The sequence below is a fragment of the Rattus norvegicus genome, chromosome 18 (assembly GCF_021556685.1).
Source record: "Rattus norvegicus strain SHRSP/BbbUtx chromosome 18, alternate assembly SHRSP_T2T, whole genome shotgun sequence".
NCBI lineage: Eukaryota > Metazoa > Chordata > Mammalia > Rodentia > Muridae > Rattus > Rattus norvegicus.
Genome location: NC_141551.1, coordinates 4,192,460 through 4,208,669, shown reverse-complemented (window position 1 = coordinate 4,208,669; position 16,210 = coordinate 4,192,460). Strand labels below are relative to the sequence as shown.

Genomic DNA, 16,210 nt, shown 5'->3' with positions numbered 1-16,210 from the left:
AATGAGAGTCCAGCTTTCTGTCCCATGGGTTTTGGGTGCAGAGAACTGTGGGACTGGTTCAGCTCCAGGCACAGGCAGAAACCCAAAGGGTTTAATAAACAGTTAATAGCATGATCCCTTGTGTCTTTTCCAGGTTCCTTTTTATTTTAACCACCCACCTCCTTTCTCTATATTTACTTCCCTCCTCCTTCCCTAAAGATCCCTTTTCCCCATTTCCCCAGCAGATCATGTGATTCCTGATATCCCCCTTATTCTTCTACCTTTTCTCAGTTTGCCTCCCTCCCCCTCTCTACAGTCTCACCTCCCTATTTCCCTGATCAGAGTGTTTCTGCCTCCCTATTGATACCAACACCCCAGCCTGACAGTGGTCCTGTTTTAATTTCCCAGTTTCTGTAGTTACTACAGGTTGTAGTAACTTTGGAACTAGGAACCTCCAATAAAAGAGAACACAGAGCATTTGTCTTTTGGGGTCTGGGCTCCCTCACTCATGACCTCTCCTAGTTCTATCCAGTTACCTTAAGAGGTCATAATCTTATTTTCTCTGAATCTGAGTAGGGTTCCACAGTGGAGATGTACCACATTTTCATTATCCATTTGTTGGCTGTAGGACATGTAGGGTATTTCTGTTTCCTGCTACTGTGAATAGAGAAGCAATCAGCTTGGCTGAGCAGAGACCTACAGTCCTTTGGGCACATGCCAGGGAGTGAATGGATGGGTAATATTGTAGATTTACTTTTAGTTTCTTGGAGAATTTTCCACGGTGATTTTCACTATGGCTACATTAGTCTGTAATCCGACAGCAAGCAAGCGGAAGTTCCCTTTTCCCCACAGTCCCTCCTTCAGTGCTATGCCTTGTCCTCTGTACCTTTGCCATTCTGAGTGGAACATTGTAACGCTTCAGTGTTATTTTCATTCGAATTTTCCTATTTGCTGAGGTAGGTAACAAAAACTTTTTTGAGATATTTCTTAGCCATTATTTTCCTTTTGTTGAGAGCTTTCTATTAGGTCCCAAGCCCATCTCATGAGTGAGTAGGTCATTTGCTTCACCTTGCTTTTTCACTTGCTTTTTGAGGCGGAGTCTTTCACTGAACTTGGAGCCGCACATTTCACCCAGGTTGCCTGGCCCTCAGGTCCTTCCTTCTTAGCCCTGGGGTCATACATGGACGCTGCACGCCTGGCATCTATGTGGTTGCCTAGTTCCCATTTTTGGGTGGCAAGCACTTGGCCTCACTGAGCAGCATTACTAGCTTGTTGAAAGTTAGTTCTTAAAAGTTTTTAATAATTTGAAAACTTTTATTTTAGTAGCCAAAATTAGAAAATAAACACTTTAAAGTCTGGGAAGTGGCTAACTTGTATCATCTTTTTAAAAGAAAAGGATTCTTTGATTTGCCTGGATTTCACATGATTTCCTGTTTCCCTTTATTGTGTCCCCTTGAGCATTTCCAGATACACAGGATCACTGGAAATCTACTAACTGGTGGGTAACACCCACTGTGGCACAGAGCCCATGGCAGCATGTAATATTTCTTTTCCAGCCAGTGGGATGTCTTGAGAAAATTATTTTTCCAGTATGCTTAGTGACTATTTTACAAAATTCCACAAAGAGATCAAATTCCTTTCTTACAATTTGATTAAATACTCCTGAGTTAAATTATTTAAAAGGAGAAAAATTAATGAGGCATCACTTTCCAGGTTCACTGTGGTGTGTGTGTGTGTGTGTGTGTGTGTGTGTGTGTGTGTGTGTAAGGAGTGGCTACATCCAATAAAATCCCAACTATAGTTCAGTGGACATCTTGTGGGGGAAAGGTTAAACATTCAGTGTATATTAAAGCAAAAAGATTCAACCAGAAGCAAAATTATAGTTTGTTCTGTAGGAAAGCTTTATTCTGGCAGCAAATACACTTTTAGAATCAGTGGTTCTTCCTACACCTTTCACCTACCTCAGGCTGTCTCTTCTCTAAGGTGCTTTTGTCTCTCCAGAGCTCACAGAGACCCTCCGGCATTCCTCTTCTACAGTCGTGGCACTTCCTTTTGGAGCAGTGTATTGCCTGGTACCTGACACTTTGGGGACATCTCTGTTTCTAACTCTGAGGTGCTGAGCACAGCAACAGCACTTTCCAAAAGCTTGTTAAATAAATGCTGACAATATTTCTGTCTTTCTTACAAACATATTGAACATCAACAGTGAGCCCAAGCTTGTCAGCTCTTGCTGGTTTCATGTATCTGTGGTCACTGGTTTGGATTCTGTGGTAGTGAAGGATGGGGGTGACAGATGAGAGGAGAATGAGATGGCCCAGAAATGAACCTTCTGGTTAAGTAGTTGTCAGGTGGCACCGTGAGACCTCAGGGTACAGGGAGGCAGCAGCATCTTGGGGGAGAAACCAAATTGTAGACTTTATGAGCTTATAGTCATCTTGCAAGGGATCGTCTTCAAGCACACAATGCTGTGTTTACTGTATCGATGGAGGGATGCCTCTCCATGACCATTATAACTCAGGATTTGCTCACCCTCCTTTTAGAAGCATGCCGAGATCAGTCACTCAAAGAGGCTTTCTTGCATGCTTTCCTCTTACTACTGTCTGTGTGGAAATGTCCATGAGCCGTACATAAGATCCAGTCATGTGGATTATGTCACATAACAGGAGCTGTTTAAGTGCAAGGCATTGATACATCACACATTTCTTTTTCAATCAATTAAAACTAAAACCAAAGCAGAGGATAATGACTTCCTTTGTCATTTCACAGTAGCCTGGGCCACCTAGTTGCATTTGTTGGGGTCTACTATTTGGCATGTTGATAAGGCCAATGGTGTTTACACAGAGCAGGCACAGGATTGGTCCACATTGTTAATGCCTTTAGTAAAGGCTGGAAGTGCACAGTGAGCGTTTAAGACACATGTGGTGCTTTGAATATGAAATGTTGTCCTGTATAAGAGTTGCCTTGGTCATGGTGTCTCTTCACAGCAGTAAAACCCCAAGATGACACTGTTCACTGTTCTTCAGGTTCCATTCCCACATTTCACAACTCTTCTGCAGCTTAACTTTTTAAAATTTATCTAATGTATATGAGTACACTGCCATTGTCTTCAGAAGAGGGCATCAGATCCCATTACAGATGGTTGTAAGCCACCATGTGGTTGCTGGGAATTGAACTCAGGACCTCTGGAAAAGCAGCACTGTGCTGCTAACCACTGAGCCATCTCTCCAGCCCTGCAGCTTAACTTTTAACAATAGCTGTATCTTTTTATATGTCCCTCTTTGATATTGTTTCCATGTTCTCTAGGCCTGCTGCTATTGGGTGATCTCAGTTACCTCTTTATACTTTGTGTCTGCCACCTCGTGTACTTGATAAAGAACAAAATGCTGCCTTGTTCTTGCTGTTTATTTTTCATAGCACTTGTTTCTTTAATCCCAAACACTGTGAGTTCCTTAAGGGTGGTTTCTCTGTGATGAATTGGTTGCTGCACAGCACAATAGACTTCAGACCATAGGATGTGACTGTTACTAAGTCTTCTCTATGGTGCATATTGTACAGCATTCTAGAGAGGATGCGACAGTAACCACATCCCTTCTGTAGTGTAAATGTAGAGTGAGAGTAGTGGGGTGTTCTCATTGTCCATTTGTGGTGTGTATTTAGTGTAGGTATATACTAGTGAATGCAGTTTGTCCTTTAAGCTTTAGATTGACTTTGGGGTTTTTTCGTTTGTTTGTTTGTTAAACTTTAATGTTAACTATACAGTCCAGGTTCATCTTAAATTCATTATGTAGCTGAGAGTAGACTCAAACTCCTCCTTCTTTCCAAGTTTCCCAAGAGCTGGATTTAAAGGCAAACATCATTGGACCTAGATCTCGTGTGTGTGTGTGTGTGTGTGTGTGTGTGTGTGTGTCTGTCTGTCTGTCTGTCTGTCTGTCTGTCTATCTGTCTTTTCTCTCTCATTTTCAATTAATTAAATAAATGTCTACATTAGGATTCATTATGCATTTTGTGCTTCCTAAGTTTGTGAGGATTTTGTTAGAAATATATTTTAAGCGCGTGGCACCTCAGTTTCTTGGTTAGGTATAAATGTACCCAGATAAGAAAGATTCAGTCTTTGGGATTGGTAGGCTTGTTGGCAGGCTAGGAGGAGAGACTGTAGCATAGACGGTGATGTGTGTGATAAGGTATCTGGTCGTCCAGTCCTCAGCAGCCTCACTCCCAAGTTCAGACCCACGTTTGTCTTCTTTGTAATATTCTCCTCTGAAATCTTGGGTCTATGAGAAGAGCTCTGTCTCCTTTTCTTTGCTCCATGTGTAAAGCTCTGCCCTGACACTTCTTTGACTGCACCAAGTCACTTGCTATCTGATCCTGTGTCCTCTCTCCCTGCTTAGACTGTGTGGGCTATCACATAGCCTCCTGCTGCAGTCTCTCCCCAGATGGGCCCAGCCTGTTCAGCTCCAGGCCGTCCTTCCTCTTCTGCATCAGTTTCCAGCAACATCTTGCTAGTCCCTGCCAGCAGTTCTTAATTTTAAGTCCTTGGCTGTTCCTTCCATCCATTTTTGCTGCCCACCAAATCTTTCATCCAGTGGAGACATTACCTGTATCACTGGCAAGCTGCTTATTTCTACTAACAAAGCCAGCATCTTATAAGCACATGCGCCCCTGTGCCCTTTTGTATGCTTTTGTATTCTATAGGCATAGATAAACAGGGTCTGTGTGGTAGTTTGAATCATAAATGTTCCCCTAGGCTCATCTATTTGAACATTTGGTTCCTGGTTGGTGCTACCTGGGAAGGTGGAAGAACCTTTAGCAGGTGGAGCCCTGCTAGAGGAAGCACATCTCTGGGGACCAGCTTTAAGAGTTCATAGCCTTGCTGCATTTCTGTTCAATCTGCTTCCTGCCTGTGGTCGAAGATGAGCTCCATTAGCTTCTTACCCTGCACTGCTGTTGTTTTTCCCCTCTGCCAGGGACTCTCCCTCTGGAACTATAAGCCAAAATAAACTCTTCCTGAAGTTGCTTTCATTGTGGTGTTTATCCCTACAGTTAAAAAAAAAAAAAAAGTAACTAATGCTGAAGTGTTGCTGTAACAGGCCTGACCATGCTGTTTCTTTGAAAGAATGTGGAAGACATTGGAACTTTGGACTAGCAAACTAAGCCAGTTAGCAGTGTTCCTCTACGGTATCTGATTTATGCCACTGGGTTTTTCTCTTGGCTTCCCTCAATGGTAGACCGTGATCAGAATGTATCCCTTTCCTCCTGTTCTTGGTTTGAAATGAGAATGGACTCCATGAGCTCATGTGTTTCAGTGTGGTCCCTAGGTGTGGAGCCATTTGGGAAAGATTAGGAAGCATGGTTTTGTTGGAGGTGTGTCACGAGTGACAAGCTGTGAGGTTTCAAAGACTAGTGCCATTCCCACTGTGCCCTCTGCTTCCTTGTGATGGAAGGACAGCTCTCAGCTGTCCCTGTTACCATGCCTTTGTCTTGCCATCGTGGACTATAAACTAAATTAAATGCTTTCTTTTATGAATAAGCTTGGGCATGACATTTGTCACAATAGAAAGGTAACTGAGAGACCTCCCTTATTTTTGGTCATGGTGATTATCACAGCCACAGTTCTTTACTGAAGCCAGCCGCTCCGTGCCTGGTGTTCTAACCTCTGTCATCCACATAAAGGCATCGTTCTTTACCCAGTCACGTGTCTCCTTGTCCTCACATCTGTCCTGGGCCATCAACTTGCCTCTACTGCTCTTCTTTGTTCATGCTTACGACATACATTCTTTTTTTTAATTGAACATTTTATTTATTTACACTTTTATGTTATCCCCTTTCCCAGTTTCCCCTCCCCAATCCCCTACCCCATTCCCCCTCCTTCTGCTTCTATGAGGGTGCTCCCCCACCCTCCCACCCACTCCCCCTCACTTCCCTGGCATTCCCCTACACTGGAGCATTGAATCATCACAGGACCCAGGGCCTCTCTTCCAATTGATTCCAGATAAGGCCATCCTCTGCTACACATGCAGCTGGAGCCATGGGGTCCCTCCATGTGTAGTCTTTGGTTGGTGGTTTAGTCTCTGGGAGCTCTCAGGGGAGCACTACCTAATTTGTTCTCTGAAGCCACAATTACCTTTATACCTAAACAACAGAAAGACCCAACACAGAGAACTTCAGACCATTTTTTATGAATATTGATGCAAAAATACTCAATAAAATTCTTATAAACCAAATCCAAAAACACATCAAAATGATCATTTACTATAATCAAGTAGGCTTCATTCCAGGGATGTAGGGATGGTTCAATATACAAAAATCCATCAACATAATCCATTATATAAACAAACTCAAAGAAAAAACCCAAATGATCATTTCATTAGATGCTGAGAAAGCATTTGAAAAAATTCAACACCCATTTGTGTTAAAAGTCTTGGAAAGATCAGGAATTCAAGGCCCATACCTAAACATGGTAAAGCCATATACAGCAAACCGGTAGCCAACATCAAACAAAACAGAGAGAAACTTGAAGCAATCCCACTAAAATCAGGGACTAGACAAGGCTGCCCATTCTCTCCCTACCTATTCTATACGGTACTCAAAGTTCTAGCCAGAGCAATTAGACAACAAAAGGAGGTCAAAGGGATACAGATTGGAAAGGAAGAAGTCAAAATATCACTATTTGCAGATGATATGATGTATACATAAGTGACTTCAAAAGTTCCACCAGAGAACTACTAAACCTGATAAACAATTTCAGCAAAGTGGCTGGGTATAAAATTAACTCAGACAAATCAGTAGCCTTCCTCTACTCAAAGGATAAAGAGGCTGAGAAAGAAATTAGGGAACCAACACCCTTCACAATAGTCTTAATAATATAAAATACCCCAGTGTGACTGTAACCAAGTGAAAGATCTGTATGACAAGAACTTCAAGTCTCTGAAGAAATTAAAGAAGACTTCAGAAGATGGAAAGACCACCTGTGCTCATGGATTGACAACAGACATTCTTAATGCTCTTTTCCCTCATCACTAGACGCCTTCTCCACACTTGTCCCACAGCATTGAACCTGTTCTTTTTCCTTCTTCATGCTCTAGACTTGTGCTTGTTCTGCCATGGGTCAGTGGAACCACAGATGCCCAAGCAAAGCTATAAGTATGGCCCACAGAAAAACTCACTTGAAACATGGAGCTTTCTAGAGTGTGAACTTTGTGACAACATGGTGTTGCTCTGTCAAGACTTAATAAGCCATTACTGCTCTCCATGTAGTCCCCAGACCAGTAACTTGGAGATCTCCTGAGAGTTTAGTAATTACATAAAACCTGGGGCCCAGTTCAGAGGCAGAAGAAAGAATTCACACTTTTACAATTCCTTGGGGACTCAGGTGTACATCACAGCCCATGTGGCCTTGCTTCCATGCCTTTAGACTTTGCCCCCATTTTGATAACTACCAGGTCTGTGTCTCCAGCCTCAGTCTTCATCGGGATCCCCAACTCATCCTAACACTTACCTTGCTGTAGTATTTAACTGTCTACTGGGGATGCCTACATACCATTAGGTGGCTATGAGAGAGATCCTGAGTTCCTGCACACTGTCCCTCCCACAAGTTTGACTTCTACACCTCGGTAAATGGAGGGTCTGCATTACCATTCACAGAGGCCAGTGTTGGACCCTTGCATGATCCACAAGAGACTTTTATTTTCCACATCCCACCCATCATTAAATCCTGTCAGATTGACCTTTAAAGAACAGCAGAATCTGGACATGTGTGCTTCATCTACCTGCTCCCATCCTCCTTTCGTGTGTCAGCTGCCTTGTCTCAGTAGCTCTCCAACTGGTCTCCCTGCTGGTACCTTTGTCATCACAGTGTTTTAGTACTGGATGCCGAGGGATCCTTTGTAGGCATGGATCTGCATTGCCTTTGCATAGAGCCCTCCAGTAAGCACCAGCATCTTTAGGACCTGGTTCTTTTCCCCTTTCTCACACCTGCCTTGTCACCTCCCTCATTCCAGTCATACTGAGCCAATGCTAGGTCTTGGATTTGCCATGTGTGCCCTCAGGCCTCTGTTTTTGTTCTTTCTTCTTGGAAGTCTCTTAACCAAGGCATCTATAGTCTGTTGTGCTTAATATCTCACTTCCTGGCTTTTCTGTTTAATGGAAATAATTACAGTTGTTTTCTATTCTGGTAATGTCTTTCACATAATAAGCATCTGTTTGTTGATTGCACATAACTAGACAATAAGCTACTTAATCGGGGAAGGTACTTTTGTTCGGTTCAAAGATGTTAGTTAAAGAAGTACTCAGCAAATATGAATTGAGCAAGTGAGTAAGAGCTATCCTTGTCTAATTTTCACTCACCTCTGGTACCTTAGCCACTCTCTCCTTTTGGATCCCACAGATATGACACTGCTCTCCTGATAGGACTCCTATTCACATTCTTTATCTGTTTTTCACACATTATGTCCCTAGGTGTACTGAGAAGCAGACCTCTAGACATATGCCCACATAATTGCTAGAACTTGTAAACAGTACCTCATTTGCACAATATGATCTTTGCAGATATGATTGATTAGGGTCTTTGTAGTATAGAGGCTGTCAGAATTCTGGGTTCTGTCAAAGTCTTTTCACAAATGCTCTCATAAGAGGCAAGAAGGCAGATTACATAGCTACATGAGGAGAGGTGACATGGAGGTAGCTAGAAATTGGATTAGGAACTTGCAACACCTGCACCCGTCTGGATGGGAAGAATAACTCAAGGGTCCTCTCTAGAGGCCCCAGGTACAGTACTGTCCTACCAGTCTGATTTTGACTCGGAGAAACTGATGTTGGACATTGGGACTCCCAAATTCTTAAATCCTTTCTGTGATTTTAATCCAAGCCTGTAGTTAGAGTACCATAGGAAATGATGTATCAGGGCCATATGCAAAGTCTAAATCAAATGTTAGTCATCATCCTGTAAGATAATTGTTGGCTCCTGTCACCCATGGGTTCAAGTCTGACCTTGTGTAACACTAGTCTCTGAGGACTCTGTCTTTCTCTGTGACTACCCTCTTCTCTGGCTGTGCCATGCCATCTTGGCCACATACCTTCACCATCCAGTTCTCACCGACACCAGTGTTCTGCCTTGCCTTGAAGTCATTGGCTTTATCCTTCCTACTGAAGTCTGTCTGTCAGGTTTTTTCAGAACTGGCCCTACCTTTCCTAAGAGCAGCTCCCCCCACATTCTCAAAAGTCTCAAACGTGTGCTTGCAGATGTGCTTATGTCTGTCTTCTGTTGTTATGAATGTTGAGTTCTTGGAGGGCACCAGCAATATCTCATTAAGCTCTCCAAACTGTCTCTGAAGCTAGTTTTTAGCTGCTGTGTTTGTTGGTCATGTGAAACTCCCTTCCAAAGTATAGTTTCTCTGTAACTGGGCTTCAGCTGCAGAATTCTTAGACACATCTGTGACCTTCATGTAGAAGAGTCTGTCAACTAAGACTAGTTGGGAACGTGAGATTTTGTACTCAGGTACATTAAGGTTTTCCAAAGCATGTTGTTGTGGTTCATGTAATTCTTCAACTACATGCAAAGAATTTGAAAGAAAACAGAATAGACTTATTCCTTTGGGACCAGCAGGTACTTTTAAGAAGCTTTTGACCTCAGACTTCCTATGAGGAGGGTGTCTAGAATGTCTGTGACCCACATACATGGCCAAGATGCTGCCTCATGCTTTCCCTCAGTCCCTTATAAATTACTACAGCAGTCTCTTGGCAACCACCGGAATCATCTTATTTTCAGTTCATAATTTAAGTTAGGATTGTGGTGAGTTTTATTTCTTTGTTCTGCTCACTTATTTATTACTATTATTTTTTAATACCTACAGTTATACTACAGCCAAATGCAGTTATACCTATGGCCAAATAAAATTGTGGTACTGACATTTAAAGCTATTCCTTGGGTTGTTTCAGGCATTTTAAGAACAGCTCTAGTTCATGGATAAACATTAACAATGAAAACTTTAAATTGAGCCTGCGTTTCTTCCCCTTCCTGTAACCTTAAGAGGAGGAAGCATGATTCTCATGCTGCCCACAGTTCTTCCAAGTCTTCTGCTTTGGTCTTGCTTGTTCTTGGGCTAGTTTTCAAAGATCATGTCCAACTGCTTATCAGGACAGCCCAGGAGAATGATTGGCAAGTTTATAGTGTAAACTTTCTGACCTCCTCTTCTAGCCTTTTAATGGGAGGAAGGACTAATAAGTCAGCATCTGGAACTCTCTTGTACTCTGAAAAGGCAAAGGTAGGGATTATCTTAGTTCTAGAGTGATGTTGGAGCCACCATAACCCAGTCACAGTCCTTGGCCCATGCAATTTTGGTTAGAAAAGGGACTGTGTTAATGACATTTTGTCACTGTGACAAAATGCCTGAGCAAGTCAATTAAGAGAAGGAAAAAGGTTATTTGTTTTAAACCAGAGTTGACTGGCTCAATGTCATTTGGCCTATAGTGACACAGAACATCATAATGTCTTTAATAGAATGGAATCTATGACTGAGGACATTGCTCACTGCATAATGGCTGGGAAGAGGGCAAGGGGCAATGTGTGGGTACCAGGAACAGGATACATTCTTCAAAGGCAAGTCCCTAATAGTCTGCTATCTTCTTCAGGCCCCGCCTTCCACCCTACCCTCAGTGGATAGCAGGGGGATGGACGAAGCTTAGACAGAGCCCATCTGTGTAATCACTTCTCTGAAGGTAGCCTTTGACCCACAAGAGCAGTGGATACTTCATAGCCTAACCACAGTGCCACGTTCAATCTGATCTGTGTTGAGACTGGTTCTGAATTCTAATATGATTAGAGCTTTAAACATTTGAATCATTACATTAAAAACGTTAGAGGGCTTCATCTTGTCTCCACCCTTCCATTAATATTACTACTGTTTACTTTAACCGGAGATGTTGTGACCCTCCGCTTCTCCGTTGTGTTTTGTTGCAGCCCTTTTTTTTGTAAATGATAACTTCCATGGCACCTCACTGACTTCTTTAGAAACTACACCACATTTCCCAGTCACTGTCTTTACACCCGATGGATATTCCCAGTTGTCCTGAAGGAGATCTAGGAGTGATGCCAGAAATATTAGAGCCCCCTTGCTCTATTTTTCAGGGACCAGTGAGGCATCAGTGGGTTCATTTGCATATTATAGGATCATAATTGCAGGGGAAATTTCAGAAAAAAGGTAAATGGCTAAATGGTATGAATCTAACTATATATTGTTAAAATCAACTTTTTGTGATTACATTTAAAAATATTAAAAAAATCAATGGGATTAGTAAAGTCAGTGGGAGCAGTTAGGATCGCATATGATCTTCTGAGAGTGATACCGAGTCAGAGCTGAACGGACCAGAATGCAGTTCATGTAGTAAGTGTGTAAGACCTTTGGCCTCTCAGGTTTCTGTTTGGAGCTACCTTTTTGTCTTTGTGTTTTTGTTATTACTTTTTTATTGTAAAATTTATAAATATAAATTGATCATCCTCTCTAAGCAGTGAGCATGCCGTGTGGTAGGATTAGGTCTATTCACACTGCTGTCACCATTCCCATCTGAGTGTGTCTGCTTTGGTCACTGTAACAAGCACCTGAGATGATTCACCTAACAAGGCAAGGCTTCATGGACTCCCTATCAGTTGGCCATCTCACTTTTGGGCCCACAGTACAGAACATATCATGATGCAAGCACCCGCTGAAGCAGAACTGCTCACTCGGTGCGAAGCATGAGAAGCATCTCCTTTAATGGTCATGCCTGTCACATCCCAGTTATATTCTATCACTGTGGAGACACCACCATCAGGGCAAGTCTTACAAAAGGAAGCGTGTAATTGAGAGATCGAACAGTTTGGAACTGCGTCTCCTTTTGAAACAGTGTGGCTCTGGAAATGGGTGGTATGTTTGTGTTTAGGGTGTGTCCATGAAGGTTAGGCCCGGGTCCTAGGGAGAGCGGTCTTTGCTATGCTGAAGGACTAGGGCCAGCTAGTTCTGCACTGCTTGCATGAGGTTCTGCACTTGCCAAGGATGCTGCAATGTCTGCCTTCATACATGATCAACTTCATGGCTCAGCATACCCATGAGGTAAAAAGCAGTTGCTAGAAAGGGAAGCTCAGTTACCTCCAATATAACACAGAAGGATGCCACCCCCATCTGTTTTTTATCCTCTCTGTCCTCTGCCTGCTTTCGCTGCCTTTTTTAAATCCTATGTCGTATGCATATGAGGCACGCTCCTTCCTGTATCCTCCTCTGCTGTTTGATAAGCATCTTGTTGCTGCAGTACTGGCTCATACTTCTTACCTGGGACGGTCACTGTGATGTGACGCTGCCATTCTCCTCCCCGTCTGTCTTCTAGCCAGCTTACTCAGCACTTCACTGACACTGTCTCTGAGAGTGGACTGGCGTCTGATGGCCGCTGTCCTCATTCTGACTTGCGTTACTGCACCTGCAATGATTTACTGAGCAGATTCGTTTCTCACACAGTGCACGTCTGCCAGACTGTGGGCAGCGGCCAGGGACCCCTGTTTGGGAAGCTCCTGTGCCAGCTTTGCACATGGCTCCTAGGAAGGGAGGGGTGAATTGAGCAGAGTCAGAGATGGTAGGTGATTCACAATTAGGATTGAAAAATGGCTACTGGACTCCCTAGCAACCTTTGTCAGAGCTTTTTAACTGATAGTCCAACAGAGGAGGAGGTAAGGAAGTAGAGAGTAGGGGAGGAAGTAAGGAAGTAGAGAGTTGGAGGAGGTAAGGAAGTAGAGAGTTGGGGAGGAGGTAAGGAAGTAGAGAGTTGGGGAGGAGGTAAGGAAGTAGGGAGTTGGGGAGGAGGTAAGGAAGTAGAGAGTTGGGGAGGAGGTAAGGAAGTAGAGAGTTCGGGAGGAGGTAAGGAAGTAGAGAGTTCGGGAGGAGGTAAGGAAGTAGGGAGTTCGGGAGGAGGTAAGGAAGTAGAGAGTTGGGGAGGAGGTAAGGAAGTAGGGAGTTGGAGGAGGTAAGGAAGTAGAGAGTTGGGGAGGAGGTAAGGAAGTAGAGAGTTGGGGAGGAGGTAAGGAAGTAGGGAGTTGGGGAGGAGGTAAGGAAGTAGAGAGTTGGGGAGGAGGTAAGGAAGTAGAGAGTTCGGGAGGAGGTAAGGAAGTAGAGAGTTGGGGAGGAGGTAAGGAAGTAGAGAGTTCGGGAGGAGGTAAGGAAGTAGAGAGTTGGGGAGGAGGTAAGGAAGTAGGGAGTTGGGGAGGAGGTAAGGAAGTAGAGAGTTCGGGAGGAGGTAAGGAAGTAGAGAGTTCGGGAGGAGGTAAGGAAGTAGAGAGTTGGGGAGGAGGTAAGGAAGTAGAGAGTTGGGGAGGAGGTAAGGAAGTAGAGAGTTCGGGAGGAGGTAAGGAAGTAGAGAGTTGGGGAGGAGGTAAGGAAGTAGGGAGTTCGGGAGGAGGTAAGGAAGTAGAGAGTTGGAGGAGGTAAGGAAGTAGAGAGTTGGGGAGAGGAGGTAAGGAAGTAGAGAGTTCGGGAGGAGGTAAGGAAGTAGAGAGTTGGGGAGGAGGTAAGGAAGTAGGGAGTTCGGGAGGAGGTAAGGAAGTAGAGAGTTGGGGAGGAGGTAAGGAAGTAGGGAGTTGGAGGAGGTAAGGAAGTAGAGAGTTGGGGAGGAGGTAAGGAAGTAGAGAGTTGGGGAGGAGGTAAGGAAGTAGAGAGTTGGAGGAGGTAAGGAAGTAGAGAGTTGGGGAGGAGGTAAGGAAGTAGGGAGTTGGGGAGGAGGTAAGGAAGTAGAGAGTTGGGGAGGAGGTAAGGAAGTAGAGAGTTGGAGAGGAGGTAAGGAAGTAGGGAGTTGGAGGAGGTAAGGAAGTAGAGAGTTGGGGAGGAGGTAAGGAAGTAGGGAGTTGGGGAGGAGGTAAGGAAGTAGAGAGTTGGGGAGGAGGTAAGGAAGTAGAGAGTTGGGGAGGAGGTAAGGAAGTAGGGAGTTCGGGAGGAGGTAAGGAAGTAGAGAGTTGGGGAGGAGGTAAGGAAGTAGAGAGTTGGGGAGGAGGTAAGGAAGTAGGGAGTTGGGGAATTGGTAAGGAAGTAGAGAGTTGGGGAGGAGGTAAGGAAGTAGAGAGTTGGAGGAGGAGGTAAGGAAGTAGAGAGTTCGGGAGGAGGTAAGGAAGTAGGGAGTTGGGGAGGAGGTAAGGAAGTAGAGAGTTGGAGGAGGTAAGGAAGTAGAGAGTTGGAGAGGAGGTAAGGAAGTAGAGAGTTGGAGAGGAGGTAAGGAAGTAGGGAGTTGGGGAGGAGGTAAGGAAGTAGAGAGTTGGAGGAGGTAAGGAAGTAGAGAGTTGGAGGAGGTAAGGAAGTAGAGAGTTGGAGGAGGTAAGGAAGTAGGGAGTTGGGGAGGAGGTAAGGAAGTAGGGAGTTGGGGAGGAGGTAAGGAAGTAGAGAGTTGGGGAGGAGGTAAGGAAGTAGGGAGTTGGGGAGGAGGTAAGGAAGTAGAGAGTTGGGGAGGAGGTAAGGAAGTAGGGAGTTGGGGAGGAGGTAAGGAAGTAGAGAGTTGGGGAGGAGGTAAGGAAGTAGGGAGTTGGGGAGGAGGTAAGGAAGTAGAGAGTTGGGGAGGAGGTAAGGAAGTAGAGAGTTGGAGGAAGTAAGGAAGTAGAGATTTGGGGAGGAGGTAAGGGCAAGAAAGAGGAAGGGGGAAGAACAGAAAGATGACAAAGAGAAGGGACACAGGGAGTGGACAGGTACCACTAGCCAGAGAGGACAAGTGTCTGCAGTGCCATCTGATCTGTCTCCCTGGGAAGAGCATGGTGGCCCCATGTGCATATTTCTAAAATGACCAATACCCATGAAAGTGGGGCCTCAGCTTGGAGAAAGTCTGCCTTTGCTCATGGAAACGCTTACCTATCTCTTGTTTACTGTTTACCACACATCTTTTTAGTTAAAAAAAAAAAAAGGACAAAAGCTTTTTAAGTAGGAAAGTCCTTTCCTGTCACTTGTGTCTCTTACATTTCAAACACAGAGTATCCTGTGCATAGCAGTGTTTCAGAAAAAAAAAAATCTAAGGATTGTTTGATTGCTTTTTTATTTTTGACATCTAAATTACATAGTACAAATGCATTTCAAATCATTCTAAGACAAAGCTGTCTAACTCTTGAAATTTGCAATAGTTTACCCAGAATAGTTTACTGATAAAGGATGTAGGCATGAAGCTCATGAACCTCTCCTGGCCAGTGTGTTCCCAAGCTTTGACTCAGACTTGCTCCTGAAGCTTCTGTTAGAAATGTTTACCACCCCATCCCCCAGGATCAAGATGACATTAGGTACTGTCGCCTCAGTGCACACAATTTAAAGCTTACAAATGGTTTCTAGAATCTTTTATGTAGTTGCTGAACTATAATTGACTTCAAGGAGCTAAAACTGTGGTATCCTAGTTAGGGTTTCCATTGCTGTGAACAGACACCATGACCAAGCAACTTTTATAGAGGACAATATTTAATTGGGGCTGGCTTACAGTTTCAGAGGTTCAGTCAATTATCATGGCAGGAAGTATGACAGCATCCAAGCAGGCATAGCGCTAGAGAAGGAGCCAAGAATTCTACATCTTGATTCGAAGGCAACCAGGAGACCACCAGTATCCTCAGGCAGCTAGGAGGAAGCTCTCTTTGCCCACCCCTACAGTGACACATTTCCTTCAACAAGGCCACACCTCCTAGTAGTGCCACTCCCTGGACCAAGCATATTGAAACTAACAGTGTAACAGTGTGTGTGGGAGGACTTGTAGTGTATGTTGTATTGTGAGGAGTGAGAGAGAACAGAACTGTGGCCTTTCTGCCAGTCGGGACTCAAGGTATCCTACATGATACAAGCAGCTATGGTACAAATGGCACTGTGTCCCAGTTTCTTTCTGAATCAACTTAATGGGACCACAATAAGACTCCATACATGGAGCCAAGTGCTAGCATGTGGTAGAGGAAAAAGCCTAAGGTGCTTGCTGCTGGGCTGAGTACATGTGTCACAGCCAAGAGCCAGCACTGACACGCACCAATCCGGTTGTTCCAGCTGTGCAAGGCTATTCCTCAGAGCTGAGCACAAGTGGGTAGAGTCAAATGGGAGGTCACAGACCATCTTTGAATAGTGTTTAACTAGAAATAGAGGCCTCCTGTCAAAAGGCTCCTGGAGAATGAGTGGCTACTGCTTTGAGCTGAAACAAACTCTTCAGTGAGGAGTCAGAAAACCGGGGTTTGGATCCCAAGTTCCCACTTGCAAGCCAGGAGATTGTTAGCATC

At 44.2% G+C, this 16,210-nt stretch overlaps 1 protein-coding gene across 39 annotated transcripts in view; it reads left to right on the top strand.

Moving 5' to 3' along the window:
* The window catches only part of Osbpl1a (oxysterol binding protein-like 1A), a 205,195-nt gene that overhangs the window by 126,466 nt on the left and 62,519 nt on the right, over nt 1-16,210 (top strand).